This window comes from Pteropus vampyrus, unplaced genomic scaffold, assembly GCF_000151845.1.
Source record: "Pteropus vampyrus isolate Shadow unplaced genomic scaffold, Pvam_2.0 Scaffold244, whole genome shotgun sequence".
NCBI lineage: Eukaryota > Metazoa > Chordata > Mammalia > Chiroptera > Pteropodidae > Pteropus > Pteropus vampyrus.
The window spans coordinates 679510-699058 of record NW_011889025.1 but is presented as its reverse complement, the minus strand read 5'-3'; the positions used below and the strand labels follow the sequence as shown (position 1 = coordinate 699058).

The window sequence follows — 19549 nt, the reverse complement described above, 5'->3', positions numbered from 1 at the left end:
ATAACACAGCCAGCCAGGGCAACAGCAGCGGCTCGGAAGCCGCAGCTAGACCCTGCGGCGAGCCAGCGGGGAGCCGTTAGCCCAACCCGCTCCCCCGCTGCACCCCTCCCCTGCCGCTCGAGGCCCGCTCGGCCCCGCCTTGTCGGCTGACGTCCGGGGCGAGCAGAGGCGGGCGCGTGGGTGGGCCGAGCCGGGGGCCGCCAGCGATTCGGCCGGCTCAGCCACACCACCGTGCGCCCCCACTCCGCCCGCCCCTCCGGGCGCGTCTTTTCCGGGCTCGCGCTGCGCGGCTCTTCGCCCCGCCTCTGCTGGTAGTTGAGGAGCGCGCTCGACGCTGCGGCTTTTCTCAGGCCTCCACGCCGCACCCCTCCTCGCCCTAGCGCTAGCGGGCACGCGGCTGCCTACCGCCAACTTCCAAAGGGCAGGCGCCTGCGGCTGTGAGAACGTCGTGGGCAGCACCTCCGGTGAGTAAACCCCGCTGGTGAGGCTGCGGCCCCAGCGCCCCTGCCCTGTGGCTGCTTCGACCCCATCTCCAGCGGCGCCACTGTCCCACACCTGCGCCCCGAGGCAGTTGAGAGGACTGACGTTCCCGTTCTCAGAATCGGCTCTATTTCTTCTTGAGACCGAATGATCTACCCGCTCCCTCCCCCGGGGCCAGGAAGATCCCCGAGTTCTCTGTATCTACCCTTTTACTAAGTCTGGGGTTCTCGCCTGGCCTGCCTCTTCCTGCCGCTCACCATCTTCCAAAGGCCAAAAACATCTTCCTAATCAGGGTACTACCCTTTTACCATGACCTTTTCCAAAGGAGCACATCAAGTGCTTGCCAGACTCCCCCAGCGACCTTTAGGGCGCCCCTAAACCTCAACTCCATTTTTGTCCTCTTTGGGTCGCTGTATATCCGAGGGTTAGCGGGTCTCTCTGGCACTAGAAGCATCCGCCCTTCCAATGTGAGGGATGCCCTGGCTTTCGATATCTTCTTAGCTTCCGCATCTTTAGGTATATTATAAAACAGCTGTATTTTAGCAGAAGCATGCTCGTATTTTTTTCCTGTTCTTTCCATCCATAACCCTCTCCTCAGCGGGCGTTTTATATTTAGCATTAGCTTTATTCACTTCCTCTTCCTCTTGTTTCAGTGCCATACAGAAAGAACTGTGGCTGATGTCTATAGCACATAGGAAAATCGAGGAGAATATGATTCATTGCCTAACCCCTATCAAGGGGTTACATATTTTAAATAAGACGTCATTTCTCCTCTTCACTCCAGCATCTCCTCCTTCAAAGGCATTTCTTTCACCCTCTGGTAATGAATTTGCTCTATTCGATCTTTTGACCTTAAAAAAAATCAATCACCGTTCTAAGGAACGACGGTGAGATGCAGGATAAAGGCAAAATGGCATTTAAATCAATCTCTTTGAAAAAGTAAACAGCCTGTTTTATGGGCTAATGGTTTAATCAACACCTCGATTTCCTCAGTTACAAGAATGAGGATGTTGAACCTAAGGTTCCTTTTAGTGTTTTCATTCTAGGACCTCTAAATTCATGCTTTAGTAACGTGTTGCTGCATAACGGAGATTTAACTTGATTAAAGCTTCATTTCCCAGTAGTCGCTCGTCACTTTAGTTTTTCTTTAATTTTGCCTTTAACAATAGTTTTAACTATCCTCGATAAATAAGACTGTATGCAAGTGGAGATTCAAGTACAGTACTGACAATTATCGTATCAATCAAAATTTTAATAGTGTAAGGCTTCTTCCTTGAATTTTAAAATAGCTCATGTTTTCCATTGAAGCTGCTAAAGTGTAAGAGAATTAATGTCCTCTAAGAATTAATGTCCTCTCTGCCATTTAGGTGGAGGATGAAACATTAAACTGTTAGTATAGCACTTACACCATAGAATAAAGTACCTTATTGTTCTGATCTGAGAAGTAATTTGACACCAAAAAGTCCTTAAAGGTGTAATGCAACAATGAAAAGCTTCAGGGTTTTTCCCCCCTAAAAACCCCCTATTTAAAAAAAATAAGTGATTCAGATTAAGATTTTTTCTTTTGTCTAGGGGTGGGATGTGTGGAGAAAGGAGAGTCTTGCCCAATTCAGTGAGAAGAGAAATTTATTGGGACTCTGGAGAGTCTCAGATTCAGTTCCAACTCTAGCTAATTGTATAACTTTGGACAAGTTACTTTACCTCTCTTAGTTTTTGCATCCCTAAAAGAAAAGTGTCTTGATGGTTGACAGAATGATCCATAAGTCCCCCAATTTGAATTCTTTGTTCTTATACAGAAAAAGTAGATACATAATGTATCTATCTGATGCAATTTACATTAAGGCGGTGCCATACATCCTTAGTTATACCAGTTGTTTAGAAAAATGTTTCCCAAGATCTGTATATACTAGTTCCACTCTATATACGTATAATTCTTAATTCATCCTTATCAAAATGAATTATACTATATGTAGAAGTCTATAAATTGGGAAGCATTTTATAAAAGTCAGGTATTGTTAACTTCTGACTGCTAGTGAAATGTGTGCGTACCACACTTTTTTAACATTAATAGCTTTTAGAAATTTGTAACAGAATGTGTAAGAACTGCCTTGTAACTGTAATTGACTAGGAACTTTAAAAGAATATGCAGACATCTCATTTATTCATTCATTGTTCATTCAGTATATCCTGTTCCTTCTCTTATTTTGTGCCAGGCCACCAGTGTATGATGGTTAAGACGGTCCCTACCCTATGAGTCTATAGTCTGGGATGGTGATGATGGTGGCGAGGATTGTGGAGAAATAGATGTATGTACAGTTTAGTTTTATTAACAACAGTCAAATCAGGGACATAAAATCGGGACGTTGGAGCTCTACACAGGAGGAGGAGGCGGCGATTGTATTAATTGTAGCATGTAGATTCTCTTCTTGGCAATCTTTTTTTTTTTTTTTCCTTTGACTTTCAATTGCTGAGATTTTAGCAAAATTAAAAACTTTATTTTTCCACTTCTGCCACTGGCTGGTCTTATATACTCTTTTTCTTTTTTCCTCTTTTGTCTTTATTTTGAGATAGTCATAGCTTCTCATACATTTGTAAGAGATAATACCTTTTATCTAATTTTCCCCAATGGTAACATCTTGCGTACTGTGGTATAATATCACAATAAGGAAATTCAAATAGATTCAATCAATACAGCTGATTCAAAGATCAGCAGTTTTATATGCACTCACTTGCATATGTGTATTTAGTTCTGTGCAGTGTTACCACATGTAAATTCATGTAACAACCACCACCACAGTCAAGCTACAGAACAATTCCATCACCCTTTTATAGTCACAGCCATCTCCTTCCCTTACCACTGGCAACCACTAACCTGTTTTCCATACCTATAATTTTGCCATTTCGAGAATGCTATATAGATGGCATCATACGGTATGTAACTTTTGGGGATTGGCTTTTTTCCCCCCACTCAGCATAATTTCCTGGAGATTCATACAGGGCATGTGTCTTATATCGATAGTTCTTTTTCATTGCTGAGTCATATTCCATGGTGTTGGGTGCATAGTTTGTTTAACTATTCACTCCTTGAAGGACATCTGGCTGTTTCCCGTTTTTTTTTTTTTTTAACCTATTATGAATAAAGTTGTGAACAATCATGTACTGGTTTTTGTGTGAACATAAATTTCCATTTCTCTGGGATAAATGCCCAAGAATGCAATTACTGGTTGTATGGTAATTGCATGTTTAGTTTAATAGGAAACTGCCAAACTTTTCCAGAGTGACTTGCTATTTTCCATTCCCACTGGCAACGTATGAATATTCCTTATCCTTGCCAGTATTTGATGGTGTTACTTTTTTTTTTTTAATTTTAGCCATTCTGATAAGTGTCTGGGGATATCTTGTTATAGTTTTAATTTGTATTTCCCCGATGGCTAATGATGTTGATCATCTTTTCATGTGCTCATTTGCCATCTCTGTATCCTCTTAAGTGAAATGTATGATAGTGTCTTTTGTCAATTTTCTAGTTGGATTTTTTTTTACTTGTTTATTTCTGAGAGTTCTTTATATATTCTAAATACTAATCCTTTGTTGATAAGTGGTTTGCAAATATATTACCCAAGTCTGTAGCTTGTCTTTTCATCCTCTTCACAGGGAATTGAAGAAAGTGGGCCTCATCAGTTTTTCCTTTTATCAGTTGTGCCTTTGGTGTCAAGGGGTCTTGTGTACATTTGTTATTTAATTTATTCCTCACTGTTCTATATAACATCCAGTATTTCTATAAGTACTGTGAACATTTTCTTATAGCAATCCTGTAGCTCAAATGTATTCTGCGAACGAGTGCTCTTGATGGCTTAGAGTGTAAATATGTACTCATCCATGCTCCCACTATATTAAAATGGCTGTCATTCTTTTCTGCCTTAAAAATATAATTTCTGTCCTACAAGAGAATCAAGTGAAATGTTAAATTTAATATTTTAAAATTAAATAGGCACACGATGTGCCAAGGAGGTTTTTGGTTTCACTTTCTAAATTAAAAATATTTTGGCAAAACCGTAAAGTGTGTGGTGTTTTTTTTTTTTTTTTTTTTTTAAGTCAAGGTTTCTGGTAAATCCAAAGAAAACATTTATGTTCTCATCTAAATGTACTTTGGAAGTTTACTTCTGAATTTTGAGTATTGAAGTTGCAAATCATGACCATGGACTTAGTAGGCTTTTTATACTCACTATTGATTATCAGAACAATAAATAAAAAAACTATTGAATTTGTATGTCTAGACTGCATATTTTCCTTTTATAGTAGCTACTTCATGTTCACTTTAATTCTTTTAAAATAACATTAGCTTTAAGGAGACTTGCAATTTTATATTTTAAAAAATGTATGTGCTCATGTTATGAGAACTTAACAGGGAAAGCTTAGTGATTAATTTTGAGAGTATGCATTCCTGTAAGGTGTTACTGAAATGATTACTTGTTCTGTCGGTGTCACCATATTCGCTCCAATAAGTGTACAGCTAGAGTAGTGGATTCCTATTTGAGAAAGGTCAATCACTGGTATAAGGCCAGGCAGGGGCCCCCAACCACTGGGTCATGGACCAGTATCCTGGCCTAGTCGGAACTGAGCCACACAGCAGGAGGTGAGTAGTGGGCAGCAAGCCAAGCTTCATTTGCATTTGTAGCCGCTCCCCAGCACTAGCATCACTGCCTCAGCTCCACCTCAGATCATCAGGCATTAGATAGGAGCACCAGTCCTTGGTGCCAAAAAGGTTGGAGACCGCTGGTGTAAGGTAAGGGCTGACAAATAACTGCCAATGACCAAATTCCGCCCACCACCTACCTTTTTTTGTAAACAAATGAAAAGACAACAACAAAACTTCTGTTGTAACACAGCCACATCCATTCATTTATGTATTGTCTGGCTGCGTTCAAAATACGTCAGAGTTGAAACAGAGAACTTATGGCCCTAAAAGCCTATTTAGTTTCTGGTCCTTTATAGAAAAAGTTTGCTCGGAAACACAACAACCTTATAAATTATTGAGTATTTTATGAAGGAAATTTAATAAAATTTACCTTGGTTTTTAGTACCTTTTAGTTATATTTCCATGGGAAATTGTTGGGAATTGTGTATTCATTTTCTTTACTAAGTCCACTAGTGTTGGTCCAGGAGCAGCATTAAGAAATGGATGGAGAGTTGGGTTGATTTTGTTGTTATTAACTGTGGGCTATTTCAATATGAATGTAAATTTACAGGTATGGCAACTAGTGAGATTCAGAAAGAGGCCTATGCAGTCCTAATGTCCTTTGGTGATTCTGTTGTGAGTCATAGTGGCAGTGCTGTTGCCTCTGCTCTCAAAACTGCTTGCTATGTGATTTTTAAATACATAATAACTTGAGCCTATCAAGCTGAGCTTAGACCGTTGGTTTATTATCCTCACACAGCTTCCTTTTGTAATTTAGAAGTTGATAGACATTTTAGTTCTTTTAAATGTCCTGTGTATGATGTTGAAAATGGAAATTGAGTTAGGACAGTTGGCTATACATTTAGAAAGAAATAGATTCCCACTTCACATCATACACAGAAATAAATTAAGGATATATTTTAAAAATCTAAGCATATATTAAAAAAAAAAACTTCTGGAAAGCATATGACAGTCATAACAGTTAAAAAGGCAGAGACAGACGGTGAAATAACTTCTACATACGCAGTAGATTTAATTGACGTCCATTAAACTGACTCACCACATTAAATGATGCTCTTTATTTACTTTGCAAAATACACTGTGCATTGAACACTTGCTGTTAGTAAGTTGGTTTCCAGTATGCCAGTATGCTTGTGTACCCATCAATAGAAGAGATACTCTTATTACTGAACCTGTATACGCTGGTCGTTCTTGTTTTTGTAGATATGTAATTTATTTCCACATTTTGCGATGTGATAAAATATGAATAGTGAAGGATTGAAGTTCTTACTGAAAATTTACAGATGAAATGAAATGAGGGCTGAGATTTACTTCAAGTGTAGCACATGTGGATAATTTTTGAAGCTGGATGATAGTTATATTAGGTTAAATTTTTAAATACAAAACATTGAGTGCTTTGGAAAGAGTTGATGAAAGCAAGTTACTACTATCTAATTAGGATAAGACAACAGTAAAAGATTTGTATAAAATCTAAAAGGATTCTTCACTCATAGTGCTTTGCAAGTGTCTTTTAAGTTCTTTGAAGTTCTACATTGTCTAAGAATTCAGTTTAAATTTCTTTACAAATAGTGGGCCTAGAGTTTAAGGGTTTTTGGCCTCTTGGCCCTATATCAAAAGTTTGATGAATGGATGTACATTTACTACTGATAAAATGAAATGAAGATAAAATGAAATGTTTGTCATGTGCATATTTTTATGATTGTTCACCTTAATCGACCTTTTCAATGAACTAATCAACTGTTCCAAATAGCATTAGATTAAAAGGCTTCTATATAATATCTATTATATACAAAGAGATCTGACAAATCAATAAGAAAAAAGGCACCCATTAGAAAAAGTGGAAGAGGGTTATGAATTGGTACTTCCCAGAAAAAAAATAAAAATGATGAATAAAAAAGAAATGATGCTCAAATTCACTCTAGTAATTAGGGAAATGAAAACCATTGTTAAAGAGCAAAATTCAACCGAGTAAATTTGATGCTCCAGTTTGCTTTAGTAAGTAATTCATGAATCGGGCAACATTCTCCTAGTAACTAGCAGGGTACTCCAAGGAGTTGCACAAAATGGGAAGTTTTTATAAGAAGAAGGGTATGGCAAGGGTGTTATTAGTAAAAGAAAAGAAAGGATTCTTTTTAGGCCAGGTCATATTCTTTTTTGGGGGGGAAATGGAATGGCAGGGGCTTAATCATACAGATTACCTCACTGGTATTGGTCAGGAAATTCCAGACTGATTGCTTTAAAATTCCATTCCTGGGAGAAACTGAAACTGCAATTAGGTTAGTTATTAAGTTTTGGTTTGGTGACATGGCTTAGCTAAAGTGACTCCATTTTGACTGCTCTTTTTTTTAAAAACACCATTTTTGCCAAATACAATGGCAAAAGCTAATAATGTCCACTTTTAGAAAGAAATGGTCACTGTCATACACTGTTAGAGTGCAAATTGTATAACTTTTTGATAAAGAATATCAGAATCCTCTCATGTTTACATGTACATATATTTAGACCCAGCAATTCTGTTAGGAGACTATTCTAGGAAAATATCTGTACACGTGTATAAAGGTATTTATAAGACTGCACTGCATTGAAACAAGTCATAACCATGAAAACTTGGCAGCAACCTAAATGTCCATCAATAGGGGAATGATTTAAAAAGTAATGTGCTATTCTGTGGAATACCATAGAGCTTTTAAAGGAAAGAAACCCTTTTGACTTATATTTAAAATGACATAGGAGTTCCAAAGTATGTTGTTAAAGGGATGAGGGACGGGAGAGAGGGAATTATAGAACCATCCATATACCATTATTCCACTTAGCTTAAAAAAAAAAAAAAGACCTTTACTATGTATATAGATAATACAAAAAGGTTTAATTGATACCACAAGTAGTTATCTCTAGAGGAAAAGGGAGTGGTGTTAGAGGAAGGCCGAAAAGGGATACTTTTACTTTTAGCCCTATGCAATTATACAGTGTATTTCTAAATTTATGATTACTATTTTGTTAGTAACTATACAGGTTAATATGAAACATACACTGGAGGATATTTGCAATGTAATTCTTTCATTGTACATTATATCATGACACTGCTAGAAATGTAGTGCCTCATATTTAGCACTTATTTTTTTAAATTAAAATTATTGGGGTAACATTGACTAACAAAATCAAATAAGTTTCAAGTGTATCATTCAACAATAAGTTGTATATATATTGCATTGTGTTCACCACCCAGAGTTAGATTTCCTTCCGTCACCAAATATTTGACCCCTTTCACCCCTATCTACCTCCCACCTCTCCCCCTTCCCTCTGATAACCACATGATCCAACAGTCCCTCTTCTGGATATTTACCCAAAAAACCTGAAAACATTTATCTGCAAAGATACATGCACCCTGATGTTCATAGCAGCATTATTCACGGTGGCCAGGACATGGAAACAACCAAAGTGTCCATTGATAGATGATTGGATAAAGAAGATGTACATATATACAATAGAATATTACTCAACTATAAGAAGAGATGAAATACTGCCACTTGTGACAACATGGGTGAGTCTTAAGATGATCATGATGAACAAAATATAGTCTGACAGAAAGTTGAAAACCCCATGATATCATGTATTTATGGGATATAAAACTGAAAGCAACAAACATGACAGTTATTTTTTAAATAATTTTCTCCCTTTGCTAAAGTATTATTTGTATTTTCTAAATTTTCTACACTGAAAATATAAGTATAAAGAAAAATAAAAAGACTGTAATCCTGTACCCAGAGAGATCTCTTGTCAACTTTGGGTATACATGGGTATACACCCATTTGTGTACACACATGTATGGATATTTGTATGTACATATATACATTTGTGCATGCACATGAGCAAATATAAGTATCTTTTTACAAAAATGGATTTTTTCTGCACATATCAATTTCTAATTTACTTCATTTAACTTAACACTATATTGTGAGCATCTTTCACGATCGGGAACTCTGAAAAAGACACCTTCGTGGGAAAAGAACAACACAGTGCCATGTAAATATAGTATTCTATTCTAGTTAAAATAACTGGTTTCTAGGACAAACTGTATAATCTTTTAGAAAAAATTCATGGTCACCAAAAGTAAATGACCAAGGAATTTTTAAATCCTCAATGTCGAACCACTTCCATTCTGATCTTATTTTAACTATGGACATGTTATTTAAATTGTAGTTACTAGTAATGATGTATAAGTGCAATGCATTAACATGTCATTAGGAATCTTTTTTTGGGGGGAGGGTGGAGTTTGGTTTTAATGAAGATTTCAAAACTGGGCTTGAACAGTTTTATTGGTTTAAGGAAAAACCAACTGCTCTAATTTTCGATAAAGGTGTGAGCATATTTGTATTCTTTTACAACTTATAAAAAATCTAGGTATCTGTAGCAACGTGAATCTTTGTGATATCTCAGTCTATAGTATATAAAATGGGATATTATGAGAACTGTGTTGGAGAACCAGCTTTGATTTGGACAAGTATGTATGTATTCTGCTCTCTCATGTCCAGAAGCATTAATTAAGCACATCTGCTGAAGGCTCAGTATAAAATCTTCAGTTTTATGCTGAGGGTCTTAGAGGTGAAATATCTTACTTTACACTGAAGACTTTTGATACTTTAATCATTTCCCATGAATTCAGTACAGTATTTTACAAAAGAGTCTACTATGTAGACAGTGGTGTTAATGTGAAGGCCAGTTTAGCTGCTCATGTTTTTGTTACAGAGATTAAAACAGTATCTCATTTCTCCAGTGCCGTGCATCTTGGCTTTTTTTGAAATTGATTTCTCAGCATGAAGACTTTTCTATCTAAGATACTGTCAAATTACCAGGTTTTACCGGGGAGTCAGGATAGAGGTTCCCTATTTCTCACTTGATTAATGAGAAGGGCATGTGAGAGTAGACTATTAGATGTTGAAAACATTATGAAGTTAATTCAGTGGAAGGCATGGTGAAGTACCTATTTTATGTATTCTGCTTATTACCTTCTATATGTGCTTAAAGTATTTTAATACTATAAAAAAGTAATGATAGGGTTTCAAAGGACTTGGGGGTACCTAAGTGATGAGTCATCTAAGAAAACCTGGAGAAATGGGCAGAGCTGCTACAGCTGAGATGGTTATCAGTCATTATGCTCAGAATACAGGTTTTCCCAGATATCCAAAAGTAAAGCATTCTTATGAAACCTTTCCTAAGCTGAAATGGCGTAAAATGAAGAAGCTATTTTAGGACACATCTTGCTAATAGATGTACAAAATAAATCGAGATAAAGCACACATGCTTACAGATCCAGTTCAAAGTTAGGAAGGCTTAATGCTGAGATGCTGAGTGGAGTTTCTGGGAAGGAGCAGTCTTACTACTTGGGGGGTCTGTGCTGCCACTGTAAGAGCTCACTGCAAAACAAACGCTGAACACTGTTTTTGCTTTTCACCCTTTTTCAGAAAAGCAAAAATCCTCTTTGGATTTCTTTTTGTTAGCAAAAACAGGTACTAATGTAGATCTTTTGTAAAAATGAAGTGGCATAAAGCGAACTTTCGAAAAATGGGGGACACCTGCATGTTAGTCATTTCTGCTTCTCAAATGAACTGAAAGCTGAAAACTTTCAAACAGGAAACAGGAACTCGGTGAATGAGCTTAAAATTCAGGCGTGGCTTTGAAAACAGAAGACAGAAGTAGCACTAATATCTCATGGGATTAATCCAAGTAAAAAGATTCTATGTTCCACATGACCACTGAAGATACTAAGTTGAGAAGTAGCTTAAAAGAATAGTTAACAAATCATAACTTGATGGAGGGGTAGAACTATGCAGAACTAGCTATAAACAATTGTCAGATGAATGTGTTTCAGACAAATAGAGTAGAAAAAATAGACCAGGGATAATGGTATTCTTATACTTGGAACCACAGAAATCTTCAGTATTTGGTCACGTACAAGGTTAGTGTAGAATGGTTTAATAGAAAATATTTGGAATTCTCTCTGTGCCTAGGCTGTTCTCCACAGGAGTAGGTTAGAATTACTGTGGAGCAAGTAGTTTCCATAAACTAGAAAAAGCAAGGCTCAGGCTCACTGTTGGTGAATTATAGGAACCTGCAGATGGGAGGCTATGTAGTGTTTATTTCCCCTAATAGAAAGAAATGTCATAGTATATTCATTCAAATATAGTTACAGGCTACAGATTTTTAAGTAAAATGTCTGAATTTGTAAGGATGTTATACAACTGGAATTTTCCAACCAAAAATTTTAGATTTCTTTACCTAGATTTTGTTTTTAGTGTCAAGCGTGGAGGTTGGGCATTTTATGTTTGTAATTTATATACATTTACATTAATTTTAATACTCTTTTGACCACCAAGAGATTGCTGAGTATTAAAATGTTTGTTGGGGAGTAGCTTTCTTTAGGAAGTATCCCCTAAGGAATTTACTTCTTTACAGGTGGTATCTTTTAAAGTAGTTTTAGAAGAGACAACTGCAAAATAGAAACCTTCATGGTGAATCCCCCACCTCCTTTTTATTCCTGTTTTGAAATGGAGTTTCCCCGACATCACTTTTCAGCATTTCTTTTGGGATTGAGTGGGTAGAGTTGAATGAGGGATGATTCTTAACCCCAGGAGTACCAAGTATTCAGTGGGGATAAAAAGCCACCTGCACCAGCCCTGCTAGCTGTCTTGAATCCTAACTCAGTGGGGCTTCACTTGTAGCTGCAGTAAGCATTACGTGCTCTACAAATGTGGCACCTCCGGCCCTTGGGAGAACGTTCCAGTGCTCAGAAAGCCCCCAAACCCCTGTCTTATCTCATCGGTACCCTGCCTGTATGCCATTGTTCTTTAGTTACATGAAATGTTGATGTGGAGTAATTGGCCTGTGATTGCAATGATAACCTTTGGTAAAATGAGAGATTTGTTCTAACACAATTTTCAGACAGCTGATCTTTTCCTCAAAAGCCCCGAACCCTAAAAATGTGGTTTATTTGTAAGCCTCTTTATGGAGAAAGTTCTTGTTTTCAGTCTTGTTTGTAGTTCACCTCAATTGAAGAAGACTGTTGACCACTTCCCTTCTGCTTTTGTTTGAAGGGTCATGTTGCATAAGGCACTGGTGCCAGGAAAGAGGAGGTGGAAGCTATACTAGGGCATTACTGAAGGAGGAGAAGGAGGTCTATAGTCAGTGTACCTTGAGTTTTGAAAACCAGGAATCTCTACTTAAGTTTGTACTTTAGAGACAATTTTAAAAAAGCAAGTTATAGTCTATGGAGTTCCTTAAGCTAAGTATATAGCAGTTCCTCAAATAGCATCATTTAGTTCAGTGTCCTTCCATTATAATATCGTGACTTGCTGGAGGAACTTAACTCTTGTTTCTATCAATCAGCCTATGATAACATTGGTTTCCTTATAATGGGGTTTTGTTTAAAGTTGCAGAACCTATCAACTCATGTTAAATGAGTACTTACTGTATACAGTGATAGGCCCTGCAGTATTTAATGATATCACAATCTCTAGTGGAAGTTGCAATAGAGTCAAAGCTCCACTTGTATTTCTCAAAGCTGTGATTATTATAAACCATATATATGTTACTTTAATGATTTTAATGAGATGCAGTCTACTCATTTTGAAGCAGCTCGTTTTGGTTGAAAGAATTGTTTTTCAACCTAGAGTCGATTTCTCTAATTTTATATCATTCCTAGCTAATGTAACACTAAGGTCAATTTATTTATCCATTCTCTTCTTGAGGTCAAAACATTTTCTCATGAGATCATTTCTTTTGCATTGGGAGGAGTGATTAAGAATTATTTTAGGATGGAGTTTGGTACTTGGCCAGATCTCGGGCTGTGTCCTGCTATTGCAAGACTTTTTTTTTTCTTCCTTTAAACTTTTTCTTGCTTTTACCAGCACTGCCCTATTGTCGTTGAAAGATCAGAATGTTTGCTTGGGCTTGGTACCAGGTGCCAAACCTCAGTGCCTTTCCCTTCTACTTTCAGGCGTAGCAGCCCTGGAAACCATGAGATGGGGGTGTTGGAAGCATTTTGATAATACTTTAAGACACTGTCACATAACTATAAGACCTCAAGATATATGGAAAAAGAGAAAACTTTGTTTTTAAAACTTCCTTTGTGTTGACCTTGGTTTTGCTTTTGAAAAGTAAGCAGATTGTCCCATATGTCTGAGACAGCAAACCACCTTCTTTTACTGCTGCTCACATTGGTTGCAGATGATTCAAGGAGGAAAGAACTATAACCTAGTTTAAAAATGATATATTTTAGATTAAATATTCATAGAAATAACTGCAAAGAAATGTACTAAAGGCAAATTACATTGTAGATGCAGCAGAACTTAAATGCTTTAGAGATAAATGGGCAATATCTACTAGTAGGAAATATCAACACTTTTGAAACTGTAGCAGGTTTCTTGGCTGACCTTTGTATGGGAATATACAGTCCCCCTTCCTTAAACAGTAGTTCGTTGAGGGGAGAAAGACTCCTGCTCCGCTTTGGAGTTTTTAGTACTCTGGTACTTCTCTTTAAATCTGTTCTTGAAATTCTTGTTTTGGATCTCATCCTATGCAAAAGTGCCTTATAGTCAGGCATTTAAAATATTTAAGTAATGAAACCTACAAGTAACAAAACCTCCATTGGGTGTGTTTCACAGTGGCACTAACCTATTCCAAATTTTACACACGCCAGAATAGTAGTATAATCAGAAGGCAGCATTGTTTATAACAGCTGATAGTAGTCCACAGATGAAATTGATCGAGTCATTTTAGTTTTCTGATTGTGTTTTTTAGCTCTGAATTTTCTTTCCTTTATCCCTTTTCAGAACTTCCTTTTTCATTCTTTGGCTCTACATGCTTTTCCTTGTCCCTGTAGTCGAAGGAATTTTTTTAAAAAAATCCATGTTTAGGCAAGCTAGCTGATACCTAAGCAGTAATAGGTATAACCGGATAATCCCAGAAGGTAGCTATTATCTTTGGCTTTCTAAGAAGTATATACTTGTCTGGTTGGACTTACAGGGTTCAGGGTTGCCTCATGGGTGACCCCCTTTTCCTATTCTACCTATGTGTCTGCTCTTTGTGTTAGTCTGATGTCTACTTGAAATGTTACCCATCGAAGAGTAAGCTCCACAAGTATGGGGCATAATAAATGCTTACTGAATATTTCTTAAACAAATGCATGTGCGTTTACTTACAACTGCCCAGGATTTGGGAAACTAGATTTTAAAAAAATATACTGCAAAGGAAAAGGGTTGTTACTAGCTATCCTTATTTTTGATTCTTTCCTGTTATTTTGGTAGTTAGTCTTCAGCAATAATGTTTACAAACCCAAAGAAAATAGAGACTTAACCATTTTTTTCTGCTGCAGTGAGTCTATGCCCAATGGGGGATAGGCATTGCTTTCATTTCAGAAAGGCCATATTATGTAATAGTCTTTACAATTTTCTGTTGTCATGCTAGCATGCATAGTGATTTACTACCAAAGAAGTTTTATTACAACATATACTTGTTTACATGTAGGACTCTCGACCAAATGGATTTTTCTAGATTTTTAAAGTATGATCTTAATTCATGGCCTACTTTTTAAAATAAATGTTTCATTTTGAAAGAATTTGAAGACTTACAGCAAATTTGTAAAGACTGTCCAGTTGTCCTATATATCTTAACCTAGCTTCCTCGGTGTTAACATTTTATATAACATAACATTGGTGCAATACTTTTAATTGAACTATAGAATTTATTTGGATTTCTCTATTTTTTTCCTACCAAAATCTTTTTTTTCCTATTCCAGGATCCAAAACTGTTATACATTTTTATTTTAGAAAATATGTGCAGATAAAAAGACAAAACAAAGTGCAGGTGATCCTCTTACCCTGAGACAACTATGGAAATTTTTAATGTAGATCCTTCTATATTTTTTTCTATGGAGAATATAAATCCATTCTCCAAAAACTATTTGAATTTTCATAAAAGACAGGTTTCAAATGTGTTTAATATACTGTTTTGTAATTTGCTTTTTTATACTTGAAATGACATTTACTGTTTTGTGAATTTTTCCCCATTTCAACTATTTTTAATGTAGTTATAATTTAATCTATTCCCTATCCTTAGATATTTTATTGTTTCCATTTGTTTGCTTAGTTAATTCTTCATGACTTAAGGCCAGAACTATACATGTGTTCTCAACCTTTTCCCCCCTGACAAACCTGAGAAATATGACATACTCTTATTAGTAATGGTGGCTCAATAAGTCAGTGATTCTAAACATGTATGTATTAAGTTGAACCATTTGAAATTATTGGTTTTTGTATGTTAACAGATTTTTGAATATTGGCGATTTTATATGGTTCAATCTAATAGTTTGAAAAAGCTTTCTAGAAAATCCCTGGCCTCTCACTCTACTGAGAATTTCTGCATGTTAGAATGGTGAACTGACTCTGAAACATGTTGGCCATGCAAAAATGTTGACAAATTCAACTTCCAGGTGGCTCAGATAAACACAACGTCTTTAAGACCTATGCCCATGTCAATGACGTATGCAGAGAACTTGAACTCCAGCAAATTGCACCTGCCCATCATTATATTGAAAATAGACTTCTGAGTATGCAACCTAAACTCTGCAAGATAGCTCTGTCTCCTGGTTCCTTATCTGTATGGGATAACTAGGGGCACTGGTGCCACCCTGTGGTACTTTATAGACAAGCAGCTGATGTTGCTGTACTACTCTCTCCAACGTACCAAATACTTTCACTTCTTTTCCTTTTATGCTCTTCCGTGTTCATGGTCTCACCTTCCTTTTCTTCTCCCTACCTGTGCCAATGGCACTATGGGTTTCATTTAGCTATACTAGCTATGCAGTTTTGCTCTGATACCCTTAAATAAAAGTTTTTGAATATGAGACATGAATAAGTGCGAACACATTGGCCAGACTGCTATTCGCTCTGCTATGAAGTCACAATTTCTACTCAAAATGGCTGTAACGATTTTACTCTGTCAGAATATGGCACTTCTTATCTTTAATTTCAAGCTTCTCAATCTATGAGAGGAAGCACTCCTATATAGCTCAGATATGAAGAGGCATAAATTTCTACCTACAGTGGAATATTTAACTCAGAAGTCATTCTTTGGTTTCCTTTCTCCTTAGTATGACTCGTTATTTCATTCTGTGTTCATTCAAGAATTATTTAGTAAGTACCTACTGTGTACCTGTGCTGTGCTAGGTTCTGGGGATTATAGTGGTGATCAGGGCAGATGTGACCTCTGCCTTTAAGGGGCTTATAACCCAGCAGGTGAACAGAAACTCGAACAAGTTGAAGTGCTGTATTATATGGATGCTTGGAGAGAAAATAGCAGAGGCACATGACATAACATGGAAAGGTCAAGGAAGGGTTGTTAGAAGTGTCATTTAAAGTGAGACCTAAAAGAAGCCAGGAAAAGGGAGAAGAGGATGTTCTTGGCAGAGAGGAAAGCATGTGCCAGTTGCAGAGGTGAGAGATTAAATTTGGTGCTTTTGAGAAACTAAAAGTTGTTTATTATGGCTGGAGTTGTGAGAGCAACTTATTTAAGCCTCACAACAGTCTCTGTAGGTAGTATTATTATTCTCTCCACTTTAGAGTTGTGGTCAATGAGGCAAAGAGGTTAAATAACTTGTCTGACTGGGGTCACCCAACTGTAGGACATGGCATAGTCAGGAATTGGACCCAGGCCATCTGGCTCCAAATATTGGCTCCTAACTACCACTGGAGACTGCCTCTCAGCGGGGCATTGTGTTATGCTCAAGCTTCATTGACCACCTCTTTCGCCTTCCATGAAGCATAACATCTTATCCTGTTAATCTGTGGTCTTTTTTGTTTCCTGACGGGGCCAAGTTCAATAACATCTTTCTCAGTAAACTGTAATAGGCACAGAATATTCCAAGAGCCATAACTTATAAATATGAGAAAAATTCCTTAAGCTTATAGCATCTAGGTTAGCCCCAAAACTCTGGTTTGCTTTATTCTTTTATCACTGAATATATCACTTGGTACGCAACTCTTAGAGTTGCTAACCCATATTTACCAGAAAATCATAGATGAGAAGTTATAATTGGTTATATCCCCCCCCCAAAAAAAGAAAAATGACTATAAAATATGTATTTCTCTGTAAGGCTAGATTTTTTTTTTTGATGGCTTAAGTTAACTTAGTCATGTTTTTTTCTCTGACCTTCAAAGTTGGTTAAAGGGTAAATACAACTTCTTAAATAGGACTACAGTTTTTAACCCATTTCCAGTTTGCCCTGAGAATACTTGCCAGCAGCCCTTGTGGCTGTAGTGTTTACCCCGAGATAACTCACAGGTTACAGTCCTAATCTTACCCCCAATATTTGCCACAAAATATCTCACTTTTATTATTATTTTAGCATCGCTCTAGTATATCAATAATCTTTGGAAACAAATGGTCTGATTCTATTTATAGCATTTCTTTTTTAGTAGTGATATTTCCATTTACAAAATACAGTAATTCTTGATTGCTGAAAATGTCAAATCGTAGAAAACAGCATTCCTGCACGTGATGTTAACATCGTTCTCCAACAGTTGTTAGCCAAAGATTCATTTGATGAATTTGATTTATGTATACATTTAGGATTAAAGACAGATTCTGTCTAGAAATAACTCCAAGAACAGTTTTTATATTTTCACATGGAAAACAAGTCAGATTTGTTTCGGCCTCAAAGAGCATATTTATGTAAAATTAATGCTGGCAATGAGCTGCACTTTTTTTCCCCCCTAAACAGGAAATGAGTTAAAAGTCATACAAATCAAAAACCTATACATGGACATGTTTTCTTATGGTGGATCTGATTTATCTTTTATGTACCCAAAATACAAGTGTGTGTTGTGTAAGATGAGGAATTGACTTCAGTTTGAAGTTATCAGTTAAGGTTATAATCTAGGTTTTAGAAGTTGGATATTCAGTTGTACATAAACTGTTCAAGCTTGTCATAATTTGATATTGGAAGTGGAAATAACTCGGAATAGAGTCGTGTGTGTGTGTGTGCGTGTGTGTGTGTGTGTATGTGTATGGGTATGTGTGTATGTGTGTGTAATGGCACAGAGTTGGTGCTTTCATTTACTCATCCATTTGTATGACTGTGGAGTTTGGCTTCTGCTGATGTAGCCATACATTCTTACCTTGTTCTCTGTGGGACCAGAGTTAAGGTTAACACTAGAGATGTTTCTGCAAAAAAAAAAAAAAAAAAAAAAAAAAAAGAGTTGCTGCGGGGGTGGGGGGGACTCCGATAATACTTATGCTGGGACAATAGGTGTAAATCAGGGGATAGACCTTGGCAAGCTGCGAAAATGATCACTCTCATTTTAACCAACTCATACAGGGATCGAAATTGTGGACCTAGCTTCAAAAGCATTGGCTCAATCCAAGTGAGTTAACCAGCAGCCACAGATAGATTTTCCTTTACTTTGAAGTAAAAATATTAATTTTCTTCGTAGTACTGTATATTGCAGTGGAATTGTATGTGTAGTAGCTATATAATTTTTATAATTGTTAGTGTCGTGAACTCTGTGTTGGTAGGCCCTGAGGTTATTAGAGGACACATTCGAAGCTGTGTAGACCTTATAGAAAGTGAGATTACTTAATGATCTGTTGCCCAAAACGTTTTGAAATGAAAACTTTGAGGGAAAGAAGATGATTCAGCCTTTTCAGTCTCCTACTTCTTTTAGAAGTTAGCTCATACACATTTGTAATGTGATCTCACAGTTGATTGTAATGTCTGAAGCAAGATGGTTTTAGGTAAGACGATATCTTCTGAAGTTTGAGTAGTTGGTCCAGAATTCAGGTTGTAAACAAGAGGGTACTGATGGAGAACTAATTTCTGAAATCCCCTCCCTTCATAATCCGTCTCTCATCTCCCAAATGGAAAGCAAAGAAGCCTTTTGGCTTTTGATACCTTTTCCGGTGGCAGGCCTCACTTTCCCCAAGGGGGCTGATTCTGGTCAGCTGAGAAACATTTTCTGTTTGGAACAAAAAAGTGCAAGTATGACATATGGTACCTGTTAGATCTTATTCAGATATCATCTAGCATTTGAGTTCCTGTTTAATAGGATAAGCAAGTAAAACTCTGGGCTTTAAATTATCTTTCCGTCTATGCAGAACTCCTCATGATTGGCTGGCTGTTTGGTATTGTCTAATGACTTGCTAGTAATAGTCCATTTTTGTTAGTCACAGTTTGACATAGGGGACCGCAAGGACACTTAGCTTTCAGGAAACATTTAACATTGTGGTTATGGTAAGAAAAAATAAACTTCATTTTATTTAGCTTCATAAATTATAGTACATGAGCAAAAAATGTTTATTTTACTTTTAGTTTAAAAGCAG

General features: G+C 36.9%; 1 protein-coding gene across 4 annotated transcripts in view; it reads left to right on the top strand.

Annotated features, from left to right (window-relative positions):
• Positions 1-201: 201 nt before the first annotated feature.
• The window catches only part of ACSL4 (acyl-CoA synthetase long chain family member 4), a 101593-nt gene continuing 82245 nt past the window's right edge, over positions 202-19549 (top strand). For 2 of the 4 annotated variants that reach the window (XM_011374325.2, XM_011374324.2), the window contains exon 1: positions 202-464. The gene's annotated coding sequence lies outside the window, so the exon portion shown is untranslated. The remainder of the gene's footprint in view (positions 465-19549) is intronic. The other 2 variants (XM_011374326.1, XM_011374327.1) reach the window with 2 other exon arrangements.